This window comes from Bos grunniens, chromosome 23, assembly GCF_055505025.1.
Source record: "Bos grunniens cultivar Pamir isolate PY7600 chromosome 23, Bosgru_T2T1.0, whole genome shotgun sequence".
Classification (NCBI taxonomy): domain Eukaryota; kingdom Metazoa; phylum Chordata; class Mammalia; order Artiodactyla; family Bovidae; genus Bos; species Bos grunniens.
In genome coordinates this window covers 34,209,931-34,227,571 of record NC_141187.1, presented here as the reverse complement: position 1 = coordinate 34,227,571, position 17,641 = coordinate 34,209,931, and the positions used below count along the sequence as shown (strand labels likewise).

General features: G+C 40.0%; 1 protein-coding gene across 1 annotated transcript in view; it reads right to left on the bottom strand.

Moving 5' to 3' along the window:
- The window catches only part of LOC147347588 (cytidine monophosphate-N-acetylneuraminic acid hydroxylase), a 291,879-nt gene that overhangs the window by 100,396 nt on the left and 173,842 nt on the right, over nt 1-17,641 (bottom strand). The window lies entirely within an intron of this gene.

Genomic DNA, 17,641 nt, shown 5'->3' with positions numbered 1-17,641 from the left:
CCACTGGACCACACCATGAAATCCCACAGCATGAAGTCCCTCATGCTTCTTTTAAATAAGCCTAATAGATCTTCCAATTGTGTCGGAAGATCTCAAGACCACGCCCAGATTTGATCATTTGTTAGGAGGACTACAGGACTCAGCATATATTTGACCTTCTGGCCATGATTTATTACAGTGAAAGAAGGCAAAGCAAAATCAGCAAAAGAAACGGGTACTTGAGGCGATGTCCAAGGGGACCAGGCACAAGCTTTCAGTCCTCTCTCAAGGCAGTCCCTTAGGATGCATCTACCCCGAACAGCAAGCTGTGATGACACAGATGAACTGTTCCCAAACAAGAAAGCTTATTAGAGAGTCAGCACCCAGGGTTTTTATTGGAGGCCAGTCACATAGGTACCCCCTGTTTGGTATGTAGCCAGATTCCAGACTCCCAGAAGAAAATCAAGTGTTTGATGTAAACCTGTTAGTACAAATGGTTTGGGCTCAGTGAGCCCGTCTTACCAGTTAACCGTGGGAACCCTTCCCAAATTTAAATTCCCAATTGCTAGCCAAGGGCCAGCCTCATAAGTCAGCTTGTCAAAAGATGCTGTTCAGACTTGTTAATTCTATTTTGCACAGCCATGAAACAATTAGGAGTCAAATGCACAATAAGAATAAAGTTATATCAGCAACCTCCAGTCTACTTTTATGATGAAAATGGAGAAGCCAATCAATACCTCTTTTCAGGAAATCACATTTTCCCTCCAGAAACCTGAGGATACAGTGCAGAACCCTAGGGTCACAAGCCAGACAGCCCTTTGACATCCACTTTCTGTGGACAAAGGCATGGAAGTTCTTGTCCCTGTCTTCACTTTCCACATTTTTCTTCACCTTCCAAGAAATTTTAGAAAGAATTTTTCCTATGACTATAGCTGTACCCATTCAATTGCTCAACGTAAGGAAGGTCTTTGAAAAGCGATTTGTTTTTGAGCTTCTCGGTCACTATTATAACCTCTTTGACAGCCACTTACAAATCAGGTGACATGTACAAAGAATGAAGGCTGAAAAAGAACTTAGCCAAGTACCTGTTCACTCAGAAGGTACTGTCCCTCCCAGGTTAGTTTGCCATACACTTTAGGGAAACTCTAACTTTACTTTTAGGGCAACTTTTGCCCTATTTCACTTTATACATCCAGGCACCCAAGATATTATGTATGGTGTCAATTAAGGATATGCTATCTTATGTACGTCATGTGTTCAGAGTTCAGCACTTTGAGGATTGTCCAAACACTAGACCAATTTGTCCTGTCCAAATGGAGTTCTTTCCTTGTTTACAATTCAGTCTCCACCAAAAATGATGGAAATGGAGGGTTGGGAGACTGCTGTGCTTACAAAATCTGAGTTGAAAACTTTTAAATTCAGCTCAGTTCTGGTATCATTTATGCATGTCTTACTTAGATACATGGAAGGCTATATTTCCTTCTTCGCCCTCAAACCAATTTGTTATAGCCATAACAAGTCAGATATTTGCCTCTTTGGGTTTGGAAATCATTGAACTTACACATCTGCTAGTATATCCCTTCCGAGTGCTATAACTCTGGATAACATAATATTTGCGTAAAAATAAACAATATATTTGGGGGCTTTATGTGCTTTTATGGATTCCCCCAAAAGGAAATTTTAGCAAATATGTTAGACAATGTTCTTTCTCTCTGTTTTAAAGTGTGTATAATATATCTGTACTTGCATTGAATCAAAGATATTCAACTACACTCAATAGGTATGTAATTTCTACCTATGAGTAAATGGGAACTAGCATATCAAAAATCTTCCATAAAAACTTTGTCTACTGTTTTCTTGATTCATTCTGTGATCATGTAGTGCTTATGACATCTCTTTAACTAACTAATAGTTTATCTCCTCCTTTTTTATTTAACACATCAGACCTTTGTCTGTTCTCCATCAAAGTTCCCCTAAAGGGACTTCCCTGGTGGTCCAGTGGTTAAGACTTTGAAGGCGGTGTGGGTTTGATCCCTGGTCACACAATTAAGATTCCATATGCCTTGTGGCCAAAAAACCAAAACATAAAACTGAAGCAATATTGTAACAAATTCAATAAAGACTTTAAAAAATAGTCCACAACAACAACAATAAGCTCCCTATAAGCAATGACTATATTTTTATTAATCTCTACATTGAGCCAGATATGGGAAAGATAGCTGGTATTTATTAACCTTTTATTGACCGGGTGAATGGGTAAATAAATGAATAGCTTGTAAACGCCTGAAGAATATGAGCTACCTATTCCAGTATCTTCCACATAGTGTTTACTAGATAAATATTTGTGATCATGAAGGGGAATCTGAGTACTGTTGCAAAACCAGACAAGTGGATGTGCCTTGCTGCTTCTCCAGAACTGAAAATTCGCAAGTAATACTCATTTCTTAGAGATACATGCCAAAAGATTTATGAATGAAAAGACTTTGGCGTTTATGACTTGCTTCAAAATAATCAGGGAAAATGGGGCACAACACACAACTAAAACAAGATTAACCAAGAATTGATATAAAGTTGAAGTTTAGCATATGTTTGAAGGTTTTCATAATAAAGTTTCATAGTGAACTTTGCTTGAACTTTGCCTGAGATACAGCTAACATGTTTATATATCCATGCCAGTTTGTTAATTTTTTTCTGGGAAAAAAAGATTCTATTTACTGATTACCTAGATAGCAAATCTTTGTCAAGCTTTCTGGCAACTTTTTAACATCTTTATTTGGATAATTCCCCACCATTTGAATCCTTGACTTCCCAGCATATAAACCAGAACTCACTTTTCCAGCCTCCTTTGTGGCTGGGATACACACACACACACACACACACACACACACACACACAGGACTTAGAGTCTGTCAATCAGGAATTCCCAGAAAAATCACCAGTTCAGAAGAGTGACATGAATAAGGAGATTCCAGAAAGAATTGTTTCTGACGAGAGTGGTGTGGAGGCATTCAGCCTACAGAGGCAGAACTGACTAGGAGCCCAGCAGTTGCATCTTCTGTCCAGAACTGAGTCCAGTCTCTGAAGTGTTCAGCATTACAATCTGGGCATTGTTCCTGGTTCCTTAACCTCCATGTCTGACTCTCTGGCCCTCCTAGACACTAATATGTTTTAACAAATTTCTGTACTAACAAAAGTAAGTTTGCAACTAAATTCTCCAACTGAAATATCTACCTTATCTGGTATCTCATTGAAGCTGGAAGCAACCTATTGAGATTTGAAAAGAGGGTAGGGGAATATTACGAAAAACCTTGTTGGAATGTATCAGCCCTTAAATGTCACTTAGAAAAGGAAGAGGGGGAGCTATAAGGTTGGTGGAGGATAGTTTGATTTTCTCAGGACTTTTTCAACCAACATAGAGGAAACAAAAAAGAATGGCAGCTGTGGCCAAGCACAATTATTCTAGAATGCCTCTGCAAAGTATAAACAACCTACCTTTGGGTACCAATGGGCATGGCTAGCTCAAATCCCTACCTCTCCCTAATGAGCAGTTTCTGTGTGAGCAGGCCCAGCCCACCTACATAAAAATCAAGAGTCAACACTCCCCTTTCCCATGTAGAAATACATCTACAGACCACTGTGGAAAGTCATACCAACCACCTACACTCATCAACCTTAAATGTAGATGAGCTTTCATTTTAAACATAAATGAGCCCCTGTGGGAGGCAGAATAATGGCCCCCAAACATATCTATGTTCTAATCCTCCTGGGGAACTATGAATAAATTCGCTTCTATGGCAAAGGGAGGGCCTTCCCTGGTGGCTCAGTGATAATCTGCTTGCCAATGCAGGGGACACTGGTTCAAAATCTGGATCAGGAAGATCCCCTGGATAAGGAAATGGCAACCCACTCCTATATTCTTGCCTGGGAAATCCCATGGACAGAGGAGCCTGGTGGGCTACAGTCCATGGGGTCACAAAAGAGTTGGACACGACTTGGCAACTGAACAACAACAAATGGCAAAAGGGAACTAAAGTTGCAGATGAAATTAAGGTTCATTGACCTCAAGATACGGCAATTATTCTAGATTGTCCAGGTGGGTTCAGTGGAATCACAAGGATCCGTAAATATTGCAAAAGGGAAGCAAAAGAGGAGTCCAGAGTGATGGGATGTGAGGTGAACTTTACAAGCTATTGCTGGCTTTGCTGAAAGAGGAAAGGGCCATGAGCCAAGAAATGTGGGGCAATCTCTGAAGCTAGAAAAAGCAAAGGAACAGATTCTCTTCCAGAGCCTTAAGAAAGGGACCCAGTCTTACTAACAGCTGGATTTTATTCCAGGGAGCCTCATGTTGTACTTCTAACCTGTAAAACTGTGAGATAGTAAATCTGTGTTGTTTTAAGCTACTAAATTTGTGTTAACTTGTTACACCAACCAAAGAAATGTAATATAGCCCCCGAGGATGAAAACCACGAGTGTGGGAGACTGAGCATGATCAATAAACAAATGCCAACTTGAAGAATTCTGATCTGAGAGATAGACATGTAAGAAGTGCCCCTGGATGGATGGATGTTAGCTTGGATACTGCTGCTGCTGCTAAGTCGCATCAGTCGTGTCCGACTCTGTGATCCCACAAACGGCAGCCCACCAGGCTCCTCCATCCCTGGGATTCTCCAGGCAAGAGTACTGGAGTAGGGTGCCATTGCCATGCTAACAAACACAAAAGCCAGCTGAGAAAAGACCTGGCATGGACACTTAACAGGTTATGAGATCTTAGATTACCAGCCTCTCTAAATAAAGTGAGGGCGACAGAGGATGAGATGGCTGGATGACATCACCATTTCAATGGACGTGAACTTGGGCAAACTCTAGGAGATGGTGAGGGACAGGGAAGCCTGGTATACTGCAGTCCACAGGGTTGTGAAACATTGGAAACAACTTGGTGACTGAACAACAACAACAACAGTATCTGCTCTAGGATTAAATGAAGTGGTATAAATGTCTATACAGAAAGAGTTAAACAAGTTATTTTTAAATTATTATTGCTAGCTGTGACTACACTAACAGGGGGGACCACCTAAGCCATAATAGACCTTCTGTCCATAATATCCAAGTGACATTATCACAGTGGATACTGGACATTCAATAAATATTATCGAGGCTATACGGTCCGATGTTTAAGAGCACTGGCAATAGGCTAAGACACCTGAATTCTGCCTCTGTGTGCCATTAGGTGATTACTCAACCTCCTTATCTGTAAAATGTGAATAATGGAGTTATAAGAATGAAGATGAGATAATGTCAATAAAGCTTTTGACACAAAGCCTAGGATCCACTGGGGACTCAGCTTAATGGTAGCACTCATTATTAATAATGAGCTCTTATTACTACATCTACCGCTTTCTTTTCATCTACCACTTTTGAACACTTAAAAAATTTTTACCCATATTATTTCGTTTGATTATCAAAGTCTCCCTTGGGAAGAAGCATAGCAAGTTTATATCCATTTTACACATACAAAAAATAATGCACAGAAAAGAAACCTACTTCTCTGGAGGGAATGAATACAAGGATTGGTTTCACCTGAAAAGATTCAAAGGGAACTGCAATAGCTAAAATAATCCAGGAATGAATTTCCTATTGTTCACACCAATAATTCTAGAAGACTAGGAGGAAATGAATAATAAACATAATAAAAAATCTTTTATAATATCATTCATACCTCTAGCATGCTACAGGAGGATTTTGGTAAATTTTTTTAAAGCCAGACTTAAGAAGTGGAACTAATCTGTTTAGGCCTCGAGAAGTCAAATGAGACAAAAATTGTCTGCCAAAAGTCTTGTATTTGGTGAGAGTTTAGACAACAAACCATGATGGAAACTATAAAAGGAGTTGCAACCATTACATAACCAACCTTTGTATGTGGTCTTCATTATCCACAGGAAAAGCAAAGGAGGGAAATAAGATGGTTTGCTTAGTGTTTTGCCCCCATAGCCAGGTCAGACTACTGATTTACACATCAGGACTGCTACAGACCTCCAGCAGAGGTTCCTCTGGCTTTGCCCTGCCCAGGCAGAGTTCACCATCTTTCAGGCCCTAAAGATGGCTTAAAACTCAACAGTCAAAAAATGAAGATCATGGCATCCGGTCCCATCACTTCATGGCAAATAGATGGGGGGAGAAATGGAAACAGTGACAGACTTTATTTTCTTGGGCTCCAAAATCAATGCAGACAATGACTGCAGCCATGATATTAAAAGACGCTTGCTCCTTGGAAGAAAATTATGACAAACCTAAACAGCATATTAAAAAGCAGAGACATCACTTTGCCAACAAACGTCTGTATAGTCAAAGCTATGGTTTTTCCAATAATCGTGTGTGGATGTGAGAGTTGGATACTATAAAGAAGTCTGAGTGCCAAAGAATTGATGCTTTTGAACTGTAGTACTGGTGTAGACTCTTGAGAGTCCCTTGAACAGCAAGGAAATCAAACCAGTCCATCCTAAAGGAAATCTGTCCTGAATATTCATTGGAAGGACTGATTCTGAAACTGAAGTTCCAATACTTTGGCCACCTGATGCGAAGAATCGATTCATTGGAAAAGACCCTGATGCTGGGAAAGATTGAAGGCAGGAGGAGAAGGGGATGACAGAGGATAAGATGGTTGGATGGCATCATTGATTCAGTGGACATGAGTTTGAGCAAACTCTGGGACATAGTAAAGGACAGGCAGGCCTGGCATGCTGCAGTCCATGGGGTCGCAAAGAGTTGGACATGACTGAGCAACTATACAACAACAACTTGCAATAAGAAATTTGGAATGTGGTTCAGTGGCTCCTCCCATGACCTCATAGGAAAGTTTCAGTGAGTTTCTTGCTTTTCATCAACTAAAAATAATACAAATGAAACAACAAGAAAAGTTTTGCAAGAAAAGAATGAGCTGTGTTGGGAAGAGGTTACTTTTTCTAAGTTTTTTACCACTGAGATGGAAAATGGACACAGCCTATGTCAGCCAGCTCCTGGATGTGATACTGATGATGTTTTCCTTCTTTCTTTTCCTCTTTCTTCCCCGCTCTTTCCCTTTCTCCATTTCTTGTCTTCCTACCTTTCTTTTTTCTTTTTTTCCTTGTCTTCCTTCCTCCCTTTCTCTCAGTTCCCTGGCCAGGGATTGAACCCAGGCCATGGCAGTGAAAGCGCTGAGCCCTAATCACTGTACTGCCAGGGAATTCCCCTCCTTCCCTTTCTCAGTGAGGAAACTCAGCACTCTCTCAACCATTATAACTCAGGTCAAGCCCAGTCATCTTACCTGGGAAGTTTTTTTTAGCACCTGGTGACTTAGCACACACGCATACATACATCTCTATTAGGTGTCTCAGTGGTAAAGAATCTGCCTTCAGTGCAAAAGATGCTGGTTCAATCCCTGGATAGGGAATCCCCTGGAGCATGAACTGGCAACCCATTCCAGTATTCTTGCCTGGGAAATCCCATGAACAGAGGAACCTGGTGGGCTATGGTCCATGAGGTCACAAAGAGCTGGACACAACTGAGCACCCATGCACACATACATGAAAGCAGTAATTGGCAAGGTAATACTGTGCCGAATAGGAAATGGTAATGACCTAAAACATGAGTCAATTGGTCCAGCTGAGGAAATAAACAAGATGCTTTCTGGAGATCATGTAAGGTTCTTTCCATAGTATAATAATGGTGACTCAGACAGGAGTAGGAAAAATGTAAATCTTGATTTTGAAGATATCAAACATATGCAGTGTAATAAGGAATTTTTCTGAAGTGACTTTCTGGTGAAGATGTTATCTGTTGACATTAAAGGAAATCCTGACTTACGTCCAAGATTCTTTTTTTTTTTTTTTTTATTGAAGGATAATTACTTTACAGAATTTTGTTGTTTTCTGTCAAACCTCAGCATGAATCAGCCATAGGTACACACATATCCTCTCCCTCTTGAACTTCCCTCCTATCTCCCTCCCCATCCCACCCTTCTAGGTGGACACAGAGTCCCTGTCTGAGTTTCCTGAGCCACACATCAAATTCCCATTGGCTATCTATTTTACATATGGTAATATAAGTTTCTATGTTACTCTTTCCATACATCTCACCTTCTCCTCCCTTCTCCCCATGTCCATAAGTCTCTTCTCTATGTCTGTTTCTCCATTGCTGCCCTGTAAATAAATTCTTCAGTACCATTTTTCTAGATTCTATGTGCATTTGAATATAATATTTATGTTTCTCTTTCTGACTTACTTCACTCTGTATAATAGATTCTAGGTTCATCCACCTCATCAGACCTGACTCAAATGCATTCCTTTTTATGGCTGAGTAATATTCCATTGTGTATATGTACCACAACTTCTTTATCCGTTCATCTGTCGATGGACATCTAGGTTGCTTCCATGTTCTAGCTATTGTAAAGAGTGCTGCAGTGAAAAATGGAATACACATGTCTTTTTCAATTTTGGTTTCCTTAGGGTATATGCCTAAGAATGGGATTGCTGGATCATATGGTAGTTTTATTCCTAGATTTTTAAGAAATCTCCATACTGTCTTCTATAGTGTTGTACCAATTTATATTCCCACCAATAGTGCAAGAGCATTACCTTTTCTCCACACCCTCTCCAGCATTTATTGTTTGTAGACTTTTTGATGGTGGCCATTCTGGCCGGTGTGAGGTGATATCTCACTGTGGTTTTGATTTGCCTTTGATTTGCTCACATAATGAGCAATGTTGAGCATCTTTTCATGTGTTTGTTAGCCATCTGTATGTCTTCTTTGGAGAAATGTCTGTTTAGGTCTTTTTCCCACTTTTTGATTGGGTTTATTTTTTTGGCATTGAATTGTATGAGCTGCTTGTATATTTTGGAAATTAATCCTTTGTCAGTTGTTTCATTTGCTATTATTGTCTCCCATTCTGAGGGTTGTCTTTTCGCCTTGCTTATAGTTTCCTTTGCTGTGCAAATGCTTTGAAGTTTAATCAGGTCCCACTTGTTTACTTTTGTTTTTATTTCCATTACTCTAGGAGGTGGGTCATAGAGGATCTTACTTTGATTAATGTCATCGAGTGTTCTGCCTATGTCTTCCTCTAAGAGTTTTATGGTTTCTGATCTTACATTTATGTCTTTAATCCATTTTGAGTTTATCTTTGTGTATGGTGTTAGGAAGTGTTCTAATTTCATTCTTTTACATGTAGCTGTCCAGTTTTCCCAGCACCATTTATTGAAGAGGCTATCTTTGCCCTATTGTATATTCTTGCTTCCTTTGTCAAAAATAAGGTATTCATAGGTGCATGGGTTTATTTCTGGGCTTTCTATCTTGTTCCATTGATGCATATTTTTGTTTTTGTGCCAGTACCATACTGTCTTGATGACTGTAGCTTTGTAGTATAATCTGAAGTCAGGAAGGTTGATTCCTCCCTCTGCATTGTTCTTTCTCAAGGCTGCTTTGGCTATTCGGGGTCTTTTGTGTTTCCATATGAATTCTGAAATTTTTTGTTCTAGTTCTGTGAAAAGTGCCATTGGTAATTTGATAGGGATCACATTGAATCTGTAGATTGCATTTGGTAGTATAGTCATTTTCACAATATTGATTCTTCCTACCCAGGAACATGGAATATCTCTCCATCCGTTTATGTTATCTTTGATTTATTTCATCAGTGTCTTATAATTTTCTGTGTATAGTTCTTTTGTCTCCGTAGGTAAGTTTATTCCTGATACTTAATTCTTTTTGTTGCAATGGTGAATGGGATTGATTCCTTAATTTCTCTTTCTGATTTTTCATTGTTAGTATATAGAAATGCAAGTGATTTCTGTGTATTGATTTTGTATCCTGCAACTTTGCTAAATTTACTAATTAGCTCTAGTAATTTTCTGATACTATCTTTAGGATTTTCTATGTACAGTATCATATCATCTGCCTACAGTGAGAGCTTTACTTCTTTTCTGATCTGGATTCCTTTTATTTCTTTTTCTTCTCTGATTGCTGTATCCAGAACTATGTTGAGTAATAGTGGTGAAAGTGGACACCTTTGTCTTGTTCCTGATCTTAGGGGGAATGCTTTCAGTTTTTCACCATTGAGAATAATGTTTGCTGTAGAGTTATCATATATGGCCTTTACTATGTTGAGGTAGTTTCCAATGCCCATTTTTTGAAGAGTTTTAATCATAAATGGGTGCTGAATTTTGTCAAAATCTTTTTCTGCATCTATTGAGATGATCATATGGTTTTTATCTTTCAATTTGTTAATATGGTGTATCATATTGTTTGATTTGGGTATATTGAAGAATCCTTGCATTCCTGAAATAAACCCAACTTGATCATTGTGTATGAGCTTTCTGGTGGGTCTTTTTTTGTATCCATTCAGGCAGTCTGTGTCTTTTGGTTGGAGCATTTAATCCATTTACATTTAAAGTAATTATTGATATATGTGTTCCTATTGCCATTTCCTTAATTGTTTGGGACTGATTTTGTAGATCTTTTTTCTTCTCTTGTATTTCTTGACTATATACGTCCATTTAACATTTGTTTTAAAGCTGGTTTGGTGGTACTGAATTCTCTTAACTTTTGCTTGTCTGAAAAGCTTTTTATTTCTCTATTCAATTTTGAATGAGGTCCTTGCCAGGTACAGTCATCTTGATTGTAGATTTTTCCCTTTGAATACTTTAATATATCCTGCCATTCTCTTCTGGCCCACAGAGTTTCTCCTGAAAGATCAGCTGTTAAGCATATGGGGTTTCCCTTGTATGTTACTTGTTCCTTCTCCCTTGCTGCTTTTAATATTCTTTCTTTGTGTTTAGTCTTTGTTAGTTTTATTAGTATGTGTCTTGATGTGTTTCTCCTTGGGTTTATCCTGTATGGGACTCTTTGTGTCTCTTGGACTTGATTGAATATTTCCTTTTCCATGTTGGGGAAATTTTCAACTATAATCTCTTCAAAGATTATATCATACACTTTCTTTTTCTCTTCTTCTTCTGGGACCCCTATAATCTGATTGTTGGTGCATTTGATATTGTCCCAGGGGTCTCTGAGACTATCCTCAGTTCTTTTCATTCTTTTTACTTTATTCTGCTCTTCAGAAGTTATTTCCACCATTTTATCTTCCACCTCAATGATTCATTCTTCTGCTTCAGATATTCTGCTGTTGATTCCTTCTAGAGATACCAAGGGAACATTTCATGCAAAGATGGGCTTAATAAAGGACAGAAATGGTATGGACCTGACAGAAGCAGAAGATATTAAGAAGAGGTGGCAAGAATACCCAGATGAACTGTACAAAAAAGAGCTTCATGACCCAGATACTCAAGATAGTGTGATCACTCACCTAGAGCCAGACATTCTGGAATGTGAAGTCAAGTGGGCCTTACAAAGTATCACTACAAACAAAGCTAATGGAGGTGATAGAATTCCAGTTGAGCTATTCCAAATCCTAAAAGATGATGCTGTGAAAGTGCTGTACTCAATATGCCAGCACATTTGGAAAACTCAGCAGTGGCCACAGGACTGGAAAAGGTCAGTTTTCATTCCAATCCCAAAGAAAGGCAATGCCAAAGAATGCTCAAACTACTGCACAAGTGCACTCATCTCACACACTAGTAAAGTAATGCTCAAAATTCTCCAAGCCAGGCTTCAGCAATACATGAACCGTGAACTTCCAGATGTTCAAGCTGGTTTTAGAACAGGCAGAGGAACCAGAGATCAAATTGCCAACATCTGCTGGATCATGGAAAAAACAAGAGAGTTCAGGAAAAACATCTATTCCTGTTTTATTGATTATGCCAAAGCCTTTGACTGTGTGGATCTCAATCAACTGGAAAATTCTGAAAGAGATGGGAATACCAGACCACCTGACCTGCCTCTTGAGAAATCTGTATGCAGGTCAGGAAGCAACAGTTAGAACTGGACATGGAACAACAGACTGGTTCCAAATAGGAAAAGGAGTATGCCAAAGCTGTATATTTTCACCCTGCTTATTTAACCTATATGCAGAGTACATCATGAGAAACGCTGGGCTGGAAGAAGCACAAGCTGGAATCATATTGCTGGGAGAAATATCAATAACCTCAGATATGCAGATGACAGCACCCTTGTGGCAGAAAGTGAAGAGGAACTAAAAAGCCTCTTGATGAAAGTGAAAGAGGAGAGTGAAGAAGTGGCTTAAAACTCAACATTCAGAAAACTAAGATCATGGCATGTGGTCCCATCACTTCATGGCAAATAGAAGGGGAAACAGTGTCAGACTTTATTTTGGGGGGCTCCAAAATCACTGCAGATGGCTATTGTAGCCATGAAATTAAAAGACGCTTACTGCTTGGAAGGAAAGTTATGACCAACCTAGATAGCATATTAAAAAGCAGAGACATTACTTTGCCAACAAAGGTCCATCTAGTCAAGGCTGTGGTTTTCCCAGTAGTCATGTATGGATGTGAAAGTTGGACTGTGAAGAAAGCTGAGCACCAAAGAATTGATGCTTTTGAACTGTGGTGTTGGAGAAGACTCTTGAGAGTCCCTTGGACTGCAAGGAGATCCAACAAGTCCATTCTAAAGGAGATCAGTCCTGGGTGTTCATTGGAAGGAATGATGCTAAAGCTGAAACTCCAATACTTTGGCCACCTCATGCAAAGAATTGACCCATTGGAAGAGGAAATGACTCAGGAGGAGAAGGGGACGACAGAGGATGAGATGGCTGGATGGCATCACTGACTCGATGGACATGGTTTGAGTGAACTCCGGGAGTTGGTGATGGACAGGGAGGCCTGGCATGCTGCAATTCATGGGGTCACAGAGTCAGATATGACTGAGCAACTGAACTGAACTGAGAGTATTTTTAATTTCAGTAATTGTGTTGTTTGTCTCTACATGTTTACTCTTTAATTCTTCTAGGTCTTTGTTCATTGATTCTTGCATTTTCTCCATTTTGTCTTCAAGGGTTTTGATCATCTTTACTGTCATTATTCTGAATACTTTTTCAGGTAGTTTGCCTATTTCCTCTTCATTTATTTGCACTTCTAAGCTAAGACACTGAAAGATGAACTCCCCAGGTCAGTAGGTGCCCAATATGCTACTGGAGATCAGTGGAGAAATAACTCCAGAAAGAATGAAGGGATGGAGCCAAAGCAAAAACAATACCTAGTTGTGGATGTGACTGGTGATAGAAGCAAGGTCCGATGCTGTAAAGAGCATTATTGCATAGGAACCTGGAATGTTAGGTCCATGAACCAAGGCAAATTGGAAGTGGTCAAACAAGAGATGGCAAGAGTGAACGTCAACATTCTAGGAATCAGCGAACTGAAATGGACTGGAATGGGTGAATGTAACTCAGATGACCATTATATCTACTACTGCAGGCAGGAATCCCTCAGAAGAAATGGAGTAGCCATCATGGTCAACAAAAAAGTCTGAAATGCAGTACTTGGATGCAATCTCTAAAATGACAGAATGATCTCTGTTCGCTTCCAAGGCAAACCGTTCAATATCATGGTAATCCAAGCCTATGCCCCAACCAGTAATGCTGAAGAAGCTGAAGTTGAACGGTTCTATGAAGACCTACAAGACCTTTTAAAACTAACACCCAAAAAAGATGTCCTTTTCATTATAGGGGACTGGAATGCAAAAGTAGGAAGTCAGGAAGCACCTGGAATAACAGGCAAATTTGGCCTTGGAGTATGAAATGAAGCAGGGCAAAGGCTAATAGAGTTTTGCCAAGAGAACGCACTGGTCATAGCAAACACCCTCTTCCAACAAAACAAGAGAAGACTCTACACATGGACATCACCATATGGTCAACACCGAAATCAGATTGATTATATTCTTTGCAGCCAAAGATGGAGAAGCTCTATACAGTCAGCAAAAACAAGACCAGGAGCTGACTGTGGCTCAGATCATGAACTCCTTATTGCCAAATTCAGACTTAAATTGAAGAAAGTAGGGAAAACCACTAGACCATTCAGGTATGACCTAAATCAAATCCCTTATGATTATACAGTGGAAGTGAGAAATAGACTTAAGGGACTAGATCTGATAGACAGAGTTCCTGATGAACTATGGACAGAGGTTCATGACATTATACAGGAGACAGGGATTAAGAGCATCCCCATGGAAAAGAAATGCAAAAAAGTAAAATGGCTGTCTGAGGAGGCCTTACAAATAGCTGTGAAAAAAAGGGAAGTGAAAAGCAAAGGAGAAAAGGAAAGATATAAGCATCTGAATGCAGAGTTCCAAAGAATAGCAAGGAGAGATAAGAAAGCCTTCCTCAGCGATCATGCAAAGAAATAGAGGAAAACAACAGAATGGGAAAGACTAGAGATCTCTTCAAGAAAATTAGAAATACCAAGGGAACATTTCATGCAAAGATGGGCTTGATAAAGGACAGAAATGGTATGGACCTAAAGAAGAAGCAGAAGATATAAGAAGAGGTGGTAAGAATACACAGAAGAACTGTAGAAAATAGATCTTCACAACCCAGATACTCACGATGGTGTGATCACTCACCTAGAGCAGACATCCTGGAATGTGAAGTCAAGTGGGCCTTAGAAAGCATTACTACAAACAAAGCTAGTGGAGGTGATGGAATTCCAGTTGAGCTATTCCAAATCCTGAAAGATGATGCTGTGAAAGTGCTGTACTCAATATGCCAGCAAATTTGGAAAACTCAGCAGTGGCCACAGGACTGGAAAAGGTCAGTTTTCATTCCAATCCCAAAGAAAGGCAATGCCAAAGAATGCTCAAACTACTGCACAATTGCACTCAGTAAAGTAATGCTCAAAATTCTCCAAGCCAGGCTTCAGCAATATGTGAACTGTGAACTTTCAGATGTTCAAGCTGGTTTTAGAAAAGGCAGAGGAACCAGAGATCAAATTGCCAACATCTGCTGGGTCATCAAAAAAGCAAGAGAGTTCCAGAAAAACATCTATTTCTGCTTTATTGGCTATGCCAAAGCCTTTGACTGTGTGGATCATAATAAACTGTGGAAAATTCTGAAAGAGATGGGAATACCAGACCACCTGATCTGCCTCTTGAGAAATTGGTATGCAGGTCAGGAAGCAATAGTTAGAACTGGACATGGAACAATGGACTGGTTCCAAATAGGAAAAAGAGTACATCAAGGCTGTATATTGTCACCCTACTTATTTAACTTCTATGCAGAGTACATCATGAGAAATGCTGGACTGGAAGAAACATGAGCTGGAATCAAGATTGCCAGGAGAAATATCAATAACCTCATATATGCAGATGACACCACCCTTATGGCAGAAAGTGAAGAAGAACTAAAAAGCCTCTTGATGAAGGTTAAAGTGGAGAGTGAAAAAGTTGGCTTAAAACTCAACATTCAGAAAACGAAGATCATGGCATCCGGTCCCATCACTTCATGGGAAATAAATGGGGAAACAGTGGAAATAGTGTCAGACTTTATTTTTCTGGGCTCCAAAATCACTGCAGATGGTGACTGCAGCCATGAAATTAAAAGACGCTTACTCCTTGGAAGGAAAGTTATGACCAACCTAGATAGCATATTCAAAAGCAGAGACATTACTTTGGCAACAAAGGTCCGTTTAGTCAAGGCTATGGTTTTTCCTGTGGTCATGTATGGATGTGAGAGTTGGACTGTGAAGAAGGCTGAGCACCGAAGAATTGATGCTTTTGAACTGTGGTGTTGGAGAAGACTCTTGAGAATCCCTTGGACTGCAAGGAGATCCAACCAGTCCATGCTGAAGGAGATCAACCCTGGGATTTCTTTGGAAGGAATGATGCTAAAGCTGAAACTCCAGTACTTTGGCCACCTCATGCGAAGAGTTGACTCATTGGAAAAGACTCTGATGCTGGGAGGGATTGGGGGCAAGAGGAGAAGAGGATGACAGAGGATGAGATGGCTGGATGGCATCACTGACTCAATGGACATGAGTCTGGGTGGACTCCAGGAGTTGGTGATGGACAGGGAGGCCTGGCGTGCTGCAATTCATGGGGTCACAAAGAGTCGGACACGACTGAGCGACTGACCTGATCTGATCTGATCTGAGGTCTCTAAGTGCTTCCTTGAACAAAATAGCCATAGCACAATAGTTTTTATCTGCTCCTGAAAGGTTATATTAGGGTGCTTGTGTCCTTTTGAATTAAGCTTTGAATTTAGCACAGGAAGCTCAGCTCAGCTACTCTATGATGACCCAGAGGGGTGGATGGGAGGTGGGGGGGATGAAGGTCCAAGGGGGAGGGGATACATGTACACCTAGAGCCGATTCACTTCATTGTACAGCAGAAACTGTTACCGAGTCCAGGCTGTCTCAGCTCACTTCAGGACAGGCCAACGAATCCGAGAGAGAAGGGGTTGAGATAAGGAACAGATTTTAATTGGGGAGCTGGCTGACGAGAAGATACCAGGCTAGTGCCTCAAAATAACCATCTTGTCAGGGCCTGGTTGCCAGGTTCTTTCATACATCAGAGATGAGGGCCAAGATTCTTTTATAAGTGTACCTTAGTGTGCTCAGATCACCAGCAACAACAATCTTTGAGCCTCAAGTAGAGCTGCAGGATAGCTAGTTCAGCCAGCGCCAAAAAGGTGGGACCACAGCACTGATTCAGAAAATGAGGCAGAAAAAATTTCATGGCAGGCTTGCAGATTGGCTGTCTAACCAGTCCTTGCCTTTCTGTTGTCCCCAGCAAGACCTACAACAGCCTTTCAGACTTCCACAGCAGGAATCAGAATTTCCCTACAAATCTAAGTTTAAAGCTCTGCCTTCTATGTTGATGTTTGGCAGAAACCAACACAATTCTGTAATGCTATTACCCTTCAATTAAAAAATAAATTAATTAAAAGAAACAAATAGAATTAAAAAAAAAAAAAGAACTATGCCTTTTACACAGAACTTTATTCTCTGAAATCAGTCCATGCTACCCCAGCATTCTAAGTTTACCCCACTGGAATTTCCCGTAGGAAGTTTTGAAGCGTCACCCAACTTCTAACTAACAAGATTTGGTCCATTGCTTATGGGTTTCTATATACTGTTAGATCACAATAACATATCATTATTAGATATGTTATTAGATCAGTCATTAGATCATTGGCTATAATCTTTAGATCACTATCATGTCATGACATGTCGACCATATCATTAGATCAGTGACAGCCAGAAACTCAACTTCAGACTCAGCGACATTTAAAAAGTTTCAGACTGGAGAAGTTTTCAGTGAAACATATCTAGCTGAGTTAAATAGTGTAAGTAACACACAGACTGTCATGTTCAGACTATCACTAAGGATGCTGACACATCACACTTTAACCGTCACACGTTTTCAGCCTCTATTATCCGTCAGAGATCAGGCATTTTCCAGAATGGTATCCAGTGAATATCTCTTGCTCCAAAACCAATTTTCATCTTGGCTTTGGAATGCTGCTTAAGTAAGATTGCAAAGTGATAAAACTGAATGTTTGATGCCAAAAAGTTCAAAGGGAGGCATTGTTACACCCTCCTTTTATTGTCATTCCAAACCAAACTGTAATTTTTAATCTTAAAAGACAATTCAAAAAATCTATTATGTATGTTGTTGTCGTTGTGTTAATTGCTCAGTCGTGTTCAACTCTTTGTGACCCCATGGACTGTAGCCCACCAGGCTCCTCTGTCCATGGGATTCTCTAGGCAAGAACACTGGAGTGGGTAGCCATTCC